Here is a 16,712-nt window from a genome sequence, read left to right as displayed (position 1 = left end):
TAGTTGGACAGCTCCTTCCAAGTGTAATTTCAGAGGGATTTCATTCATTCATTGATTCATTCAAAGGAACAGAGTTATGTAAAACCCAATGAGGTGCTGCAGACAATAATGGTCAATAATATGGACCTAGGCCCCAAAAGTCACTCAGACTAGTTGGCGAGACAAAGTAAACACTCAATTTTAATGCAGTATGATAATTACTAAAATAGTGGTGAGAGGAATGATACTAGGAATCCTCTTAGGATTGCTTGAAGATGAGTTATTTGGGATCCCTCTCCCCTCAGTGAGAGGGACTGCACATGACCTCAACTTCCCCCAAGGCCTTCGGGTATTGAGAAGCTGGCACTACCAGCAACTCCTAGGAAAACTGACACCTAAGTGCAGGTCATTTGGTGTCAAATCTTGAGCTCTCTTTACTCTTCTGACAAGGCTGCTCTCTCACTTGCTCTATGAAAAAGGAAGAACAACAGGGGCCTGATTCCCTCTGCTAGAGCACAAACCCCGTGTGCCCAGATGCATCTGGCCCTTGCACAGCTCTCCCCAGGATTTCAGTAGAACGGAGAGCTGTGCATCTGCTCCTTGTGTCCACCTGAGTGCTGTGTATGACATTTGAGGATTCAGTGGAAGCAGTTAGGAGAAGTTCCCACCATGTCTGGATCATGGATGCTTCTCAGAGGCAGTGATGTCTAAATTAAAGCCATCAAGCTACAAAGTTAATTAGGTGAGGAGGAGGAAAAGCAAGGTGAGAACACCCCAGGCAGAAGGAACCCCAGGCTCGCAAACTTGAAGATGAGCAAGTTAGTGTGTTAGGGAAAGTGACACTAGTTCAGCATGGCAGGACTATCTTGGGAGGAGAAAAATAAAGAAAGATGAGGCCTCAGAGGTTACCAAATTATAAATATGAATGAAGTCATAGTGAAGACTTAGGATTATACCTTAAAAGCAATGAGGGTATGCTTGTAAGGTTTTTTTAATTGGAGTAAAATTGCTTTACAATGTTGTGTTAGTTTCTGCTGTACAATGAAGTGAATCAGCTATATGTATACCTATATCCCCTCCCTCTTGGACCTCCCTCCCACCCACCCCCATCCCACCCATCTAGGTCATCACAGAGCACCGAGCTGAGCTCCCTGTGCTATACAGCAGGTTCCCACTAGCTATCTATTTTACACATGGTAGTGTATTTATGTCAAGCCTAATCTTCCAATTCTTCCCACCCTCCCCTTCCCTCCCTGTGTCCACATGTCAGTTCTCTACGTCTATGTCTCTGTTCCTGCCCTACAATAGGTTCATCTGTAGCATTTTCCTAGATTCCACATATATGTGTTAGCATACGGTATTTGTCTTTCTCTTTCTGACTTACTTCACTCTGTACGACAGACTCTAGGTCCATCCACCTCACTACAAATAACTCAATTTCATTTCTTTTTATGGCTGCGTAATATTCCATTGTATATATGTGCCACATCTTCTTTATCCACTCATCTGTTGATGGACACTTAGTGTGCTTCCATGTCCTGGCTTTGTAAATAGTGCTGCAATGAACATTGTGGTATATGACTCTTTTTGAATTATGGTTTTCTCAGGGTATATGCCCAATAGTGGGATTGCTGGGTCGTATGGTAGTTCTATTTGTAGTTTTTTAAGGAACCTCCATAGTGTTCTCCATAGTGGCTGTATCAATTTACATTCCCACCAACAGTGCAAGAGGGTTCCCTTTTCTCCACACCCTCTCCAGCATTTATTGTTTATAGATTTTTTGATGACGGCCATTCTGAGCAGTGTGAGGTGATACCTTATTGTAGTTTTGATTTGCATTTCTCTAATAATTAGTAATGTTGAGCAGCTTTTCATGTGCTTCTTGGCCATCTGTATGTCTTCCTTGGTGCAATGTCTATTTAGGTCTTCTGCCCATTTTTTAATTGGGTTGTTTGGTTTTTTGATGTTGAGCTCCATAAACTGTTTGTATATTTTGGAGATTAATCCTTTGTCCATTGCTTCATTTGCAAATATTTTCTCCCATTCTGAGGGTTGTCTTTTTGTCTTGTTTATGGTTTCCTTTGCTGTGCAAAAGCTTTTAAGTTTCATTAGGTCCCATTTGTTTATTTTTGTTTTTATTTTCATTACTCTAGGAGGTGGGTCAAGAAAGATCTTGCTGTGGTTTATGTCAAAGGGTGTTTTTCCTATGTTTTCCTCTAAGAGTTTTATAGTGTCCAGTCTTACATTTAGGTCTTTAATCCATTTGGAGTTTATTTTTGTATATGGTGTTAGGTAGTGTTCTAATTTCACTCTTTTACATGAAGCTGTCCAGTTTTCCCAGCAGGAAATGATTGATCTTAATTATGCTTTAGATAGACCACTCTGGCTCAAATATGGTTTAATGATTAAGAGGAACTACATAGGAGATCTGATGGCTCATATAGTCATTCAGTAAATGTGTACTGAGCACCTGCTAGGTGCCAGACATTGTTCTAGACTCTGAAGATACAGAAGTGTGGAAGAGAGAGAACATCTTTGTATTCATGGAGCTTCTTACATTCTAGAGTAGGTAGGCAGCAAACTATCAACAAATAAATGAATAGGAAAAAATTTCAAGTTGTGATCAGTGATAAATAATAAATGAAAATAAAGCAGTGTGGTTGAGACTAGGCTTAGAGCTAAGTGACAGGAAGGAGCCAGCAACATGAAGATCAGGGTAAAAGCATTTCTTACAAGTATACCCTCATTGCTTTTAAGGTATAATCCTAATGAATGTGGAATCACTTAGAACAGTGACTTGTACATAGTAAACACCATTTAAGTATTATCTGTTACTATGATGATGAGGAGGAGGAGGAGGATTAAGCTTTTACTGAAGTATAACATGCATATGAAAACAAGCATAACTATTGTATGCCCAATCGACTACATGTCTGGTAACAGACAACCAGATGAGGAAACAGAACAACCCATACATAGAATCCTCCTTGTACTCTCTTCTTTCACTACCTGCCCCAAAGGTAACCCTATCCTGGCTTCTAACAATTCAGATGGGTTTTTCTTGTTTTTGTACTTTATCTAAGTGAAATAATACAGGTTGTGCTTTTTCGTGTCTGGCTTCTTTCAACTCAATGTTGTTTCTAAGAGTCATCCATGTTTTGGATGTAGTTGTATGTTTTCCATTCCCATTACTATAAGGTATCTTATTGTGTAAATATACAACAATCTTTATATTTGCCCTACTATTTATTTTAATTTTATTTTAAAATTTATATATTATCAAAATATCACTAGGAGAAGAAATGGCTAAAAGTGTGTATCTGGTTTTCATTTTAAGCCTCTCTGTTTTATTAATTAAAAAAATATGCACACATTACTTCTAAATGTTTATTCATAGTTGAGGAAGTAGCCACCACTCTACACCACTCTACAATCCGAGCTCCACAACCTAGAGTTTTTATTTCCCTTTTTAGTTCTTCTGGTGTCTATTTTATAACTCTTAATTCTACAGTTGACCCTTGAGTAATGCAGGGGTTAGGGGTACTGACCCTCCACACAGTTGAAAATCAACGTATAACTTATAGTTGTCCCTCCCTATACATGGTTCCTCCATATCTGTGGTTCCACATCTACAGATTCAACCAACTGCGAATCGTGTAGTACTGTAGTATTTACTATTGAAAAAAATCAATGTATAAGTAGACCTGTTCAGTTCAAACCCATGTTGTTCAAGGATCAACCATATATCTATTCTTCCATTTTAAAAATTTATCAATTTTACTTATCATTATGCTATTATGATATTATAATTATGATATCATTGTGAGTCTATGAACCATGATGATTTCAGTCACTAACCCCATTCTTAATTTTAATGTTTTATTATTTTTGGTCTTTGTAAAGTAAATAATATACTTGAATTTTCCTGTCTCATTTTTTCTTAACAGTATCTACTATCTCCCACTCTGTGAAATGAAGATATTGGTACCCAGGCTCTTATCTCACCCCCACCTTCCTGCTACATACCAGCTTATCGTCTTGGCAAAATTAACATTGTATTCTGTTTTGTAACCAGATTAAGTCTTCTATGCTTTGTCTATGTGTTGATTCTAAATTTTAAAAACCAAAACCCAACATTACATTATGATGACTACCTAAATACTCACCACTTCTAGGTTAAGTGGGTTGCTGGGTTATAGTCTTATCTCTGCATGTCCAATGTCAGTCCCATGCCCAGTGCCTCCATTGCCTAAAATCATGCAATACACTTGGACACATTTCTGGTTTTTCCTATAGTTTCTAGTTGCTTTACTCACTTGCAAAGAACCTGAAGAAAATCCAAGAAGAATTTTAGGGCCCTGGTCCTTAAATTCAGCTCAGTATATTCCACAGAAACCCCCTCTATATTTTTAGTTTTATAAATTCTCAGCCAAGTGCTGATTCCAGATAAATTCTGTAGAGACTGTTGATGTGAGTGTGGGTCCAAAATATATGCCTTATCATTCCCACAGAGTTGCTGTGTGCCTTTGCATGTCTGACTTGATGACATGTCCTCAGTTCTTTGCTTGAAATTTACTTATTAATGGAGCCAGCTTTATGACTCAGCAGTTTCCTAAGAGGCTCAGAGTCAGCCAGGTCTCAGCAGTAGCCTGTGTCCTGGAGAAGGTTGCTGGCCTGCCTTCTCCTTGTTCAAAATTGAACTCTGGGGCTTCTCAGGCTGGTCATATTTGTCATCCTTTTCCTAGTGCTTCATGCCAGCTGAATAAAGGCTGTTATCTGTGGGCTTGTACCAGTAGGATTTACAGCATGAGACGAAGCTGAACTTATTACCAACCCTACACTAAAAAGGGCTATGATACCCAGGGCATCTGCACCATGAGAACAAAAGAACTTGGTTTCTTTGACTTGTCCAGTCATCAAATCTTCTTCAGGCAGATGTGGACTGTTTTTATTTAACACGATGTGGGATGTCAGCAAAAAATGGAACCCCAGAATTTTGCCACTCCATGAAAACAATGGTAAAATGCAAAAACAAACAGAATAAACTTCTTAGGAAATCTTGAAACTGACCAAAGGCTTTCAGCAACATGGGGAGTATTTATTCAAGAAAAACCACTGATTCTAAGTAAGAATAGCATATTTTGTGGTGTTTTAACTTGCTGTAGTCCTATTGCCACCCTCCCACTGAGGATAGCCTTGAAAATATCAACCCACATTCCCAATACCAGAGGGAGCAGAATGGACTACATTCGCAAAGAATTAAATGTTATTCTTCACAGCTAAAAAGTGAAAGCAAACCAAATGTCCATCAACTGATGAATGGATAAGCAAAATGTGGCACATTTGTACAATGGAATATTATTCAGCCACAAAAAGGAATGAGGTAATGATGCATGCTACAACATGGCTTAAACTTAAATATATTATGCTAAATGAAAGAACCCAGATACAAAAGGTCATATATTGTATTACTCTCTTTATATAAAATGTCTGGACTAGGCAAATCCATAAGGATAGACGGGAGGTTAATGGCTTCTAGAGAATGAGGGGAGAGGGAATTGGAGTGAGGTAAGATGTTTCTTTTTGGAGTGATGGAAATGTTTTAGAATTGGATAGTAGTGGGAATTCCCTGGCAGTCCAGTGGTTAGGATTTGGCTCTTTCACTGCTGTGGCCCCAGGTTCAGGGAACTAAGATCCTGCAAGCCTCATGATGCAGCCAAAAAAAAAAAAAAAAAGAATTAGATAGTAGTGATGATTGCACAGCATTGTGAATACAGTAAAAAGTTTGTACACATTAAAATGATGAATTTTATGTTATTTGAATCTCAATTTAAAAATTTCTCTTGGGCTTCCCTGGTGGCGCAGTGGTTGAGAGTCCACCTGCCGATGCAGGGGATATGGGTTCGTGCCTCAGTCTGGGAAGATCCCACATGCCACGGAGCAGCTGGGCCTGTGAGCCATGGCCGCTGAGCCTGCACGTCTGGAGGCTGTGCTCCGCAACGGGAGAGGCCACAACAGTGAGAGGCCCATGTACCGCAAAAAAAAAAAAAAAAAAAAAAAAAAAAAAAATTGCTCTTTCTCAAAAAATAAAAAAAAAAATAAGTGCTCTCTCTCGCACACAGAAAGCATGAAGAGATCCATAACTTCCCTATGCCCCTACTAACTATAGCTTTATGATTTGATCAGCTTCAGAATTCCTATTAAAGTTGGAGTAATTAGGGGTATTGTCTGTAAAAGTGATGTTGGCATGTGGAAGGGTGGCTACTCCACTACCTAGGAGAGCTGGCTTGGGTCACATAAAAACCATCATCACGGGCTGCTTTCAGTGGGCTCGAGGTCAGTTTTAGGAGTTGTAAAGACCTTGAACACAGTCTTCCAAGAGGAATGGGAAAAGCCAGTTGGTGTCACACTTTGTTGAGGAACAGCTAACATCTTAAATTCCATGAAACCACAAGACCGAGACAAACAATAATGATGGAAAACGACCCATAATTTGTTGCATGTAAGTGATTGAATTCTAAGTAGATTCTTAATATGAATATGAAGTGGAAAGGAAGAAGAGGAAGTTTGCAGTCTTGATACGAAAGATGTCCTTCTTGTTTCGTGGCCATAGTTGTGCATGAGTATAAGTGATACCCCACAGTTCCGGATACTTTTTATGTGCCAGACTCTGGGAAATGTGCTTTACCTGTTAGTAGATATAGAAAGTATTACTATAATTCTTATTATACTTGTAGAATGAGTCTAAAAATGGTCAAGAAGACCCAGGATTGGAACACAAAGCCCATGTCCCCAACCTCTTCCCCAAACCATCCCCATGGGTGCCTGTCTGCTAACCAACTCAATCAGCCTCTCATGAACATCTTAGACTGAATTGCTAGTTTTTGTTGGCATTCAGACACCGAATAGAGACAGTTCCTCTGGGAACCCAGCTGCATTCTCTTCAGAGGTGTTGCACAGCTGTGCTGGCCTTTGGAGCAGAGCCAGTTCCCACATCGAGGTCAGTTCCTTTTGTGAACAGAAGGTAAACCTACACAGAGGCTCACAAAGGAGCGATGGGGTCAAATGAAAGACTCTTAAGGAAGAGACGTAGGTTCAGACACAGCGGATGCTGGAAAGGAAGAGCAGATTTGGGTCTGTGAAAGTTATAGGGAACTCAAGAGCAGAATGTCTAGGCTCTATACTCCAGGCCTCACCCCAAAAGAATGGGATTTGAATCCTGACTCCGCATGTATCCTTATAGCCAGCCACTTTCCTTCCACAGCCGACTTGATTGAGCCTTGTTTCCTTGGTTCTAATCCAATAAGACAGAGAAAACATGCTCCGCATTGCAAGTGTTGAGTGTTCTTCCAATCATACACCTCAAGGAATCCATTTACCCCTTAGAAACCCTTTTTCCAAAGGCACTTGTACTTCTGGCAAATAACAAGTGAATCCTAAACAGGATTTAAAATGCCACCCACCTGAATTACCAGTTTCAGAAATGGAATTTTCAAACCTTATTTCTCTTTTTCCTGAATCCACAGCCACTCATTATTTCTCACACATCTTCCTTGGCCTCCCACGTAGGCCTGTCACAGAGTCAACCACTCAGGAATTGTCTCTGTAATTTCTGTGTCAGATGAGATGGAATCCTGCATGACTATGTTTTTTGACCAAAGAAAAGTTTGAGCACAGATTTCAATAATGTAGTTACTCCAGGCACTCAACTCAGTGAGTTTGGATATCAGTGACAGATAGAAAAGAAAATACAACTGAAATTAATGAACACATCCTGTCTATTGATTCATGTGTTTTTAAATGGGAAGCTGAAAGAGAAACAAGGATGAAAGATTCACAAAATAATCAAGTGGTCCAGGTTGGTATGTTAGGGATGAGACAAGTGCTAGAAATGTGTCATCATAACTGGCATCTGGACATGACATTTACGTCACGTCAATTACGAATAAATGCTACTAGACCATTAGGTTTGGAGGTGATTTGCTGAAGACCTGTATCTCCCTACTGATCAACAGAGTTAGTATGGCTTGCAGTAGATGGCCAGTGAGGAGTCCCCTTTACTATCAGGAGCACTATGCATGCCCCCCAGAGCTACATATTTTGCTGGAAATATGTTTTGTCAAAATAAAAAGAGCCATTCTTCCCTAGGGAATCCCATATAGACTCCCAGAATTGAGACCCAAATATATTTGCTATAATACCTGCCATATTTGTGATACTCCCTTAATATATAAAAATTCTCCAATGGAAGGAATCTCTGCTATACAAAACTGAGATTATGGTATCATTAGATCCTGTACTCCTCAGTATGGAAACACTTTGAGCACATTGAGAGAAGAACAGTGAATCTAGTCATAATAAGGTAGGATGAAAATACCTTATACTAATAGATTTCAGTCAAGAAGAAATCTGCACATTCACACTTGGGTAAGTTTAGAGAACAATTTAAGGCTATAACAGGCTTATTTTAAATAGGGAAGGCTTTTAATGAATGAGAGATAATAGGCATGCTAGTTAAGCATGTAGGATATATGGAGTTAGAAGACTTGAGTGGAATTCCTTCCTCCAACTCTTCCCAGCTATGTGAACTTGAGCATAAGTTAACCTAAGTCTCAATTTTCTCATCTGGAAAATGCATTAGATTTTTCCTCTTGGATACTCCGATGGCATCTTGGACTGCTTTCATTTTAGAACTGATCACACTATGTTGTAATTACCTAGTGACTTGTCTGCATTACTCACTTTTTCACAGTGGCATTCCCTGTCTGTAATCTAGAGATTATATACACACTCCTACAAGTGTAATTACTGACCCTTAGGGAGTGTTAACCCCTGGAGGTGTAATTGCTGAGCCTTAGGGAATGCTTATCAGGAGTTTCTGAATGACTCTCTAAAGCGGTTGAACAAATTTACACTCCCACAAGAAGTGTGTGAGTTCCTACTTCCCAACATTGTCACCACACTTGATGTTATCAGACATTGATTTTTTTCAATGATGACTGTAAAATGAGCAATCATTTTAATGTGCGTTTACCTGATTAGTAGCAAGGTTAAGTATATTTTATATGCTTCTTGTCCAGTTGAGTGTTCTCTTCTATGAAGTACCAAATTACATCCTTGGATCATTTTCCTATTGGACTGTTTGTCATGTCGATTTGCTGCTACTCTTTATATACTCTGTGTGTAACCTTATTCTACGGTTTTAGAAACCGTTAGTCTGTGTGTGTGTGTCTTGCCTTTTAACTTTTTATAATGTCTTTTGAATCATTTACATCGCTTGGCAATTATTAAATCAGTATTCTGTTTATTTGAACATTGATTCACAGGTATTTGAAATAAATAAATCATAATAGGTTTAAATGTAGGTTACAAGGAATTAATTAAAAGTTAGTAGCGTGGGATTCCCTGGTGTCATAGTGGTTAAGAATCTGCCTGCCAATGCAGGGGACACGGGTTTGAGCCCTAGTCTGGGAAAATCCCTCATGCCACGGAGCAACTAAGCCCATGAGCCACAACTACTGAAGCCTGCGTGCCTTAGAGCCCGTGCTCCGCAACAAGATAAACCACCGCAATGAGAACCCCGCTCACTGCAACGAAAAGTAGCCCTGCTCGCTGCAACTAGAGAAAGCCCATGCACAGCAACGAAGACCCAACGCAGCCAAAAATTAATTAATTAATTAATTAATTATTTTTTTAGAAAGTAGCACTAGGAGAGTTCTTATCGTTTCCTCCTTGAGTGTTGGGAGACTGAGAATAACATCAAAAATGCAATTATCCTGAGGAATTTCCTTGACCTTCAAAATATAGCTAGCAGATGCTTATTTAAAAAAATAGAAAGACAACACCAAATACTGGCAAGTATGTAGAACAAAAGTAACTCCCATTCATTGCTGTTGGGAATGCAAAATGGTGCAGCCAATTTGGAAGACAGTTTGGTGGTTTCTTACAAAACTAGACACACTCATACCAAATGATCCAGTAATCATGCTTTTTGGTATTTACCTAAATGAGTTGAAAACTTATGTGCACACAAGAATTTGCACATGGATATTTATTCATAATTGTCAAAACTTAGAAGTAACCAGGAGGCCCTTCAATAAATAAATGGATAAACAAATTGTGGTACATCCATACATGGAAAATTATTCGGTGATTAAAAAAATGAGCTATCAAGCTGTGAAAAATATGGAAGAACCTTAAATGCAATTAAAAAGGTCAGTTTGTAAAGCTTACATACTGTATGATTCCAACTATATGACATTCTGGAAATAGAAAAAACTATACAGACAGTAAAAAGAACAGTGGTTGTCTGCAGTTCATAGGGAGTGGGGGAGGAATGAATAGGTGGAGTACAGGGACATTTAGGACTGTATGTCTACTCTGTGTGATACTGTAATTATGAATAATGACATTATACTTTTGTCAAAACCTATAGAACTTTACAATGCAAAGGGTCAACATGAATGTATGCAAACTTAAAAAATCACTTATGAGTTCAGGAAATCCCCAGAATACTGCAGACTGTGACAAGAAAATCTAACTGTATTACAGATGTATGAAACAACCTCTCTGACAGGGTGGGAGGTGCTAACCTAAATAACTTTGGAACTTAATGGAGTCTGTAAGACTAAAGGCAAAATAAACTACACCTAAGTGTTGTATTCTAGAAAATAAGTTGTTTCCCATCAGGAATGGGTTAACAATTCTGAAAGTGCTATACATGTACCTGAAAATGAACAATTAAGTAAATAGATGACAAATGGTGGGAACCAGATTTCTGACTGTTGGAGTGAAAATTTACAGATCATCAAGGGGACTATTCTAGAATGACCTATGTCATGTGGTAATGGAATTAGAGCCAGCAACATCAATAATAACTTATGTTTAACTTAATATAGCTACAGATGGTTACATATAAAAGTATTTATAGATATCGTGTGTACCATTATAAAGCCTGGCTCATCAGTGGATGCTAAATCTAGGGGGAACTTTTCAAGAGAAACAGGACATATGCGTGGTCTTAAAGGGTTTCTCTACAGAGTGCTTATCACTTGCAAGGGGAGAAATAGTAACTAGGTATTGTGGAAATCAGGCAACACTTAAACCAGGTGATCACAATTAACATCACCTGTGAGTGTCAGATGAACACTGTGTTCCTCTAGATGCAGTTCTCTGAACACATGTAGTATTCACTTATGTAGTATTCTGGCAGAGTATGCATAACCTGAACCTAATCATGAGGAAATATCTAACAAACCCTAAATAAGAAATGTTTTATTTTAAAAAGTGAGGAGGGAGAGATTATTCTCCAAAAAAATGAATGTCAAAAAAAAAGCTATGCGGATGTTCCAAGTTGAAGGAGGCTAGAGACATGACAAAGAAATACAACACCTGATCCTAGACCAGATCTTGTATGGGAGGGAAAGTATGGCTATAAAGATAAAGAACATTATTGTGTTAATTTACAAAATTGAAATTCAGATAGTAGATTAGATATTGTATCGATGTTAAATTTATCAAAGTTGATAACTGTACTGTAATTATGTCAGATAATAGTCCTGTTCTTGGGAAATAAACACGGAAGTATTTAGAGGTAAAGAGCCATGATGTATGCAACTCTCAGATAAGTGAGGGGAAAAAATCATATATGCCTTACTTTCTGGCACATAACAAGATATTCCACACTCATCTTGTATATTTCCTGCCCAAACCCTGAAATCAGCCATTTTTCCAAAGAGCTCTTGTTCCCTGTAATGGGAAATTGTATTAGAGACAAAGACCAGGATGTTAGGTCTACCCTTTGCAACTGGGGTGTCTTTGCTTCTAAATTCTTTCAGTGGTTAGTGGTAGGAAGTATTAATATGCATATACACAGGCACAAACACACATATACATATATGCACATATGCATAGATGTATTTTAAAATCATGCTGACTCCTTTAATTCCAATACATCCCCACAAGGTTCTTTTTTCTTGCCTATCTTATTCCATATTTGTAACTTCCCTTCTTCCTTAGTGAGAGCCCTGGCTCCATATCACATCAACAACATTATAAGAATTAGAGCAGAAATCAATGACTCTGAAAACAGGAAATCAACAGAGAAAGTCAATGAAACTAAAAGTTGGTCCTTCGAAAAGATCAGTAAAATCAATAAGCCTCAAGTGAGGCTAAATAAGAAAAAAAAAAAGAGAGGACACTCTTGAAGGAGAAGAACAAATTACTAATATCAGTAATGAAAGAGGGGACATTGTAACAGTCCCTCATGGACATTAAAAGGATAATAAAGGAATACTATGAATAACCCTATCCCCAAAATTAGATAATCTACATAAAGTGAACCAATTCCTTGAAAGACACAATTTGCCAAAATTCACATAAGAAGGAATAGATGATCTGAATAGGCCTATATCTTATGAAGAAATCGAATCAGTAATTAATAACTTTCCAAAACAGCACCAGGCCCAGATGGTTCACTGGTGAATTCTACCAAATATTTAAGGAAGAAATTATACCAATTTTGAACAATCTCTTTCAGGGCATAGAAGAAAAGGAAACACTTTGTAACTCATTGTATGAGGCCAGCATTTCCCTAATACCAAAACCAGGCAAAGATATTATAAGAAAAGAAAATTACAGGCCAATATCTCTCATGTACATAGATGAAAAAATCCTCAACAAAATATTAGTAAATCAAATCCAACAATATATAAAAAGAATTATACACCCACAACCAAGTGGGGTTCATCCCAGGTATTCAAGGCTGGTTCAAAATCAATTAATGTAAATCCATCACATTAACAGGCTAAAAAAATCATATGATCATACCAATAGATGCAGGAAAAGCATCTGACAACATCCATTACTCATTCTTGATAAAAACTCTTAGTAAACTAAGAATAAGGGGGAACTTTCTCAACCTGATAAAGAATGTCTACAAAAGATCACAGCTATTATCATACTTAATGGTGAGAAACTTGAAGTTTTCCCACTAAGATCAAGTAAAAGACAAAGATGTCCCATCTCACCACTCCTTTTCAACATTGTACTGGGGGTTCTAGCTAATGCAACAAGACAAGAAAAGGAAATAAAAGGTAAACAGATTGGGAGGGGAGAAATAAAACTGTCTTTTTTTCACAGATGACATGGTCATGTATGTAGAAAATTCCAAAGAATCGGCCACGACCACAATAACAAATAATTGATAAAAAACAAAACAGAAAAAAGCCCCACAGACCTCCTGGAACTAAGGAGCAATCATAGCAAAGTTGCAGAATACGAGATTAATATACAAAAGTCAAATGCTTTCCTATATAACAGCAATGAACAAGGTGAATATGAAATTAAAAAACAATACCATTTACATTAGCACCCCTTAAAAAGAAATACTTAGTCTTATAAGTCTAACAAAATATGCACAAGATCTGTATGAGGAAAACTACAAAACTCTGATGAACAAAATCAAAGAAGCACAAAGTAAATGGAGGGATATTCCACGATCACGGACTGCAAGATGCAATATTGTCAAGATGCCCGTTCTTTCCAACTTGATTATAGATTCAATGCAATATCAATCAAAATTGCAACATGTTACATTACGGACATTGACAAACTGATTCTAAAGTTCATATTGAGGGCTTCCCTGGTGGCGCAGTGGTTGGGAGTCCGCCTGCCGATTGGGGGGACGTGGGTTCATGCCCTGGTCCGGGAGGATCCCGCATGCCGCGGAGTGACTGGGCGCGTGAGCCATGGCCGCTGGGCCTGCACGTCCGGAGCCTGTACTCCGCAAAGGGAGGGGCCGCAACAGTGAGAGGCCCTCGTAACGCAAAAAAAAAAATAATAATTAATTAAAAAAAAATAAAGTTCATATTGAGAGACAAAAGACCCAGACTACCCAAAATAATATTGAAGGAGAAGAACAAAATCGGAGGACTGACGCTACCTGGCTTCTAGTCTTAGTATTAAAGGTACAGTAATTTACACAGTGTGGTATTTGTGAGAGAACAGTAAAATAGATCACTGGAACGGAATAGAGAGCCCAGAAGTAGACCCACATAAATATAGTCAACTGATCTTTGACAAAGGAACAAAGGCAATACAATGGAACAAAGACAGTCTTTTAACAAAGGGTGCTGGAACAACTGGACACGCAAAGAAAACGAAGATCTTACATCCTTCACAAAAATTAACACAAAATGGACCATAGACTTACATGGAAAGCAAAATGATAAAACACCTGGAGGATAACATAGGAGAATAGCTAGATGACCTTGGGTATGGAAGTAAAATTTTAGATAGAACACCAAAGGCATGATCCATGAAAGAAATAAGCTAAACTGAATTAAATTAAAGCCTTCTCTTCTGCAAAAGACAATATCAAGAGAATGAAAAGATAGACCACAGACGGAGAAAATATTTACAAATGATACATCTAATAAAGGACTGTTATCCAAAATCACAAAGAACTCTTAAAAGTCAACAATAAGAAAACCAACAACCCAGGGCTTCCCTGGTGGCGCAGTGGTTGGGAGTCTGCCTGCCGATGCAGGGGACACGGGTTCGTGCCCTGGTCCGGGAGGATCCCACATGCTGCGGAGCGGCTGGGCCCGTGAGCTGTGGCCACTGAGCCTGCACGTCCGGAGCCTGTGCTCCACAGCGGGAGAGGCCACAACAGTGAGAGGCCCGTGTACGGCAAAAAAAAAAAAAAAAAAAAAAAAAAAACAGGCAAATGCGCGCGCGGAAGGCCAGGCCTGGCGGCCATAGGAGTTTTCGGTTTTTTGCTCGCGCCTACGTGGGGCGTGGGCTTAAAGGCATTGCAGTTAGCTGTCAGCATGTTGCGCGTGGTGAGCTGGAACATCAATGGGATTCGCAGCCCCGTGCAAGGGGTGGGATACGAGGAGCCCAGCAATTGTACCGCCATGGCCATGGGGCGCATTTTGGACAAGCTGGATGCTGACATCGTCTGTCTTCAGGAGACCAAAGTAACCAGGGATGTGCTGACAGAGCCCCTGGCTATCATTGAGGGCTATAACTCCTATTTCAGCTTCAGCCGCAACCGTAGTGGCTATTCTGCACATTGGAAGGGAAGGAGAAGACCTTGACCCTAATCAACGTGTACTGCCCCCATGCGGACCCTGGGAAGCCTGAGCGGCTCGCCTTTAAGATGCGCTTCTATCGCTTGCTGCAGATCCGAGCAGAAGCCCTCCTGGCAGCTGGAAGCCATGTTATCATTCTGGGGGACCTGAATACAGCTCACCGCCGCATTGACCACTGGGATGCAGTCAACCTGGAGTGCTTTGAAGATGACCCAGGTCGCAAGTGGATGGACCACTTGCTCAGTAACCTGGGGTGCCAGGCTGGTTCCCATACGGGACCCTTTATTGATAGCTACCGATGCTTCCATCCAAAGCAGAAGGGGGCCTTCACCTGCTGGTCCACAGTCAGTGGCGCCCGCCCTCTGAACTATGGCTCTCGGCTTGACTATGTGCTGGGGGACAGGACCCTGGTCATGGACACCTTTCAGGCCTCCTTCTTGCTGCCTGAGGTGATGGGCTCTGACCACTGCCCCATGGGTGCAGTCTTAAGCGTGTCTTCTGTGCCGGCAAAACAGTGCCCACCTCTGTGCACCCGCTTCCTCCCTGAGTTTGCAGGCACCCAGCTCAAGATCCTTAGGCTCCTAGTTCGTCTCGAACAAGATCCTGTGTTCAGGCAGTCAGCGCTGCAGCTCAGCAATCAAACACCGGTACAGATGCGCCAAAACAAAGCCCGTGTGCGCTCGACCAGGTCTCGGCCAAGTCAAGCTGGTTCCAGTAGAGGCCAAAAAAACCTGATGAGCTACTTCCAGCCATCCTCCAGTCGTCCCCAAGCTTCTCCTAACTTGGAGCTTCCTAGCCTGGGCACCCTCGTGACCCCAAAGACCTCAGAAGAGGACGTGATGGCCAATGTGGTGGAGGGGCGGGCCAAGGCTTCAGAGGCCAAGGATGAAAAGGAGGTACGGACCTCATTCTGGAAGTCTCTGATGGGGGGACCCTTGCCCATGCCCCTGTGTGGGGGCCATAGGGAGCCGTGTGTAATGTGAACCGTGAAGAAGCCAGGACCCAACCTGGGCCGCCACTTCTACATGTGTGCCAGGCCCCAGGGTCCTCCCACTGACCCCTCCTCCCGCTGCAGCTTCTTCCTCTGGAGCAGGCCCAGCTGAACCAACCCAGGCCTAGGGATGTCTGGCATGGTTAACCTTGTACATGGTCTGAGGCCAGCTTCCTCCTAAGCTACTTCCTCCTTCCTCAAGACCTCCTTCCCACCTCCTCTTCCTCCTCCACCTTCCTCAGGGACCCTTCCCTTTCCTCTTTCTTCTTCCTCCAAGGCCTCCCTTCCTCTCTCTTCTTCCTACCTAGCTCCTCCTCACTGGTGAGCTTCTTTTGCCTTAATGCTGTGACCCAATCCCCCATCCCACTTCCCACCTTCCTCTCAGAATTACAGAGGAACCAGTTGCCCCAGGAAGTTGTGATTTTAAACCCCTTCCTTCCTTGCTGGGAAATGTATCTGTGCCTAAATAAAGCCTGTGTCTTTGTTGTAGTGCAAAAAAAAAAAAACAAAAACCAACAACCCAATCAAAAACTGGGCCAAAGACCTTAACAGACACCTCACCAAAGAAGAGGTGTGGTGAAAGCATGTTTATTTCGCATAAGCATCTGAAAAGGTGCTCTATCATATGTCATCAGGGAAATGCAAAT

General features: G+C 40.5%; 1 pseudogene across 1 annotated transcript; it reads left to right on the top strand.

Moving 5' to 3' along the window:
* The first annotated feature begins 14,748 nt into the window (after positions 1-14,748).
* Positions 14,749-16,341, top strand: LOC307069110 (DNA-(apurinic or apyrimidinic site) endonuclease 2-like; annotated as a pseudogene). The gene has a single exon. The product of its transcript is annotated as a DNA-(apurinic or apyrimidinic site) endonuclease 2-like (transcript).
* Positions 16,342-16,712: the final 371 nt, after the last annotated feature.

Source organism: Hyperoodon ampullatus (assembly GCF_949752795.1).
Source record: "Hyperoodon ampullatus genome assembly, chromosome: X".
Lineage (NCBI taxonomy): Eukaryota > Metazoa > Chordata > Mammalia > Artiodactyla > Ziphiidae > Hyperoodon > Hyperoodon ampullatus.
The sequence above is the reverse complement of the archived record's forward strand: the minus strand, read 5'-3'. Positions and strand labels throughout refer to the sequence as shown.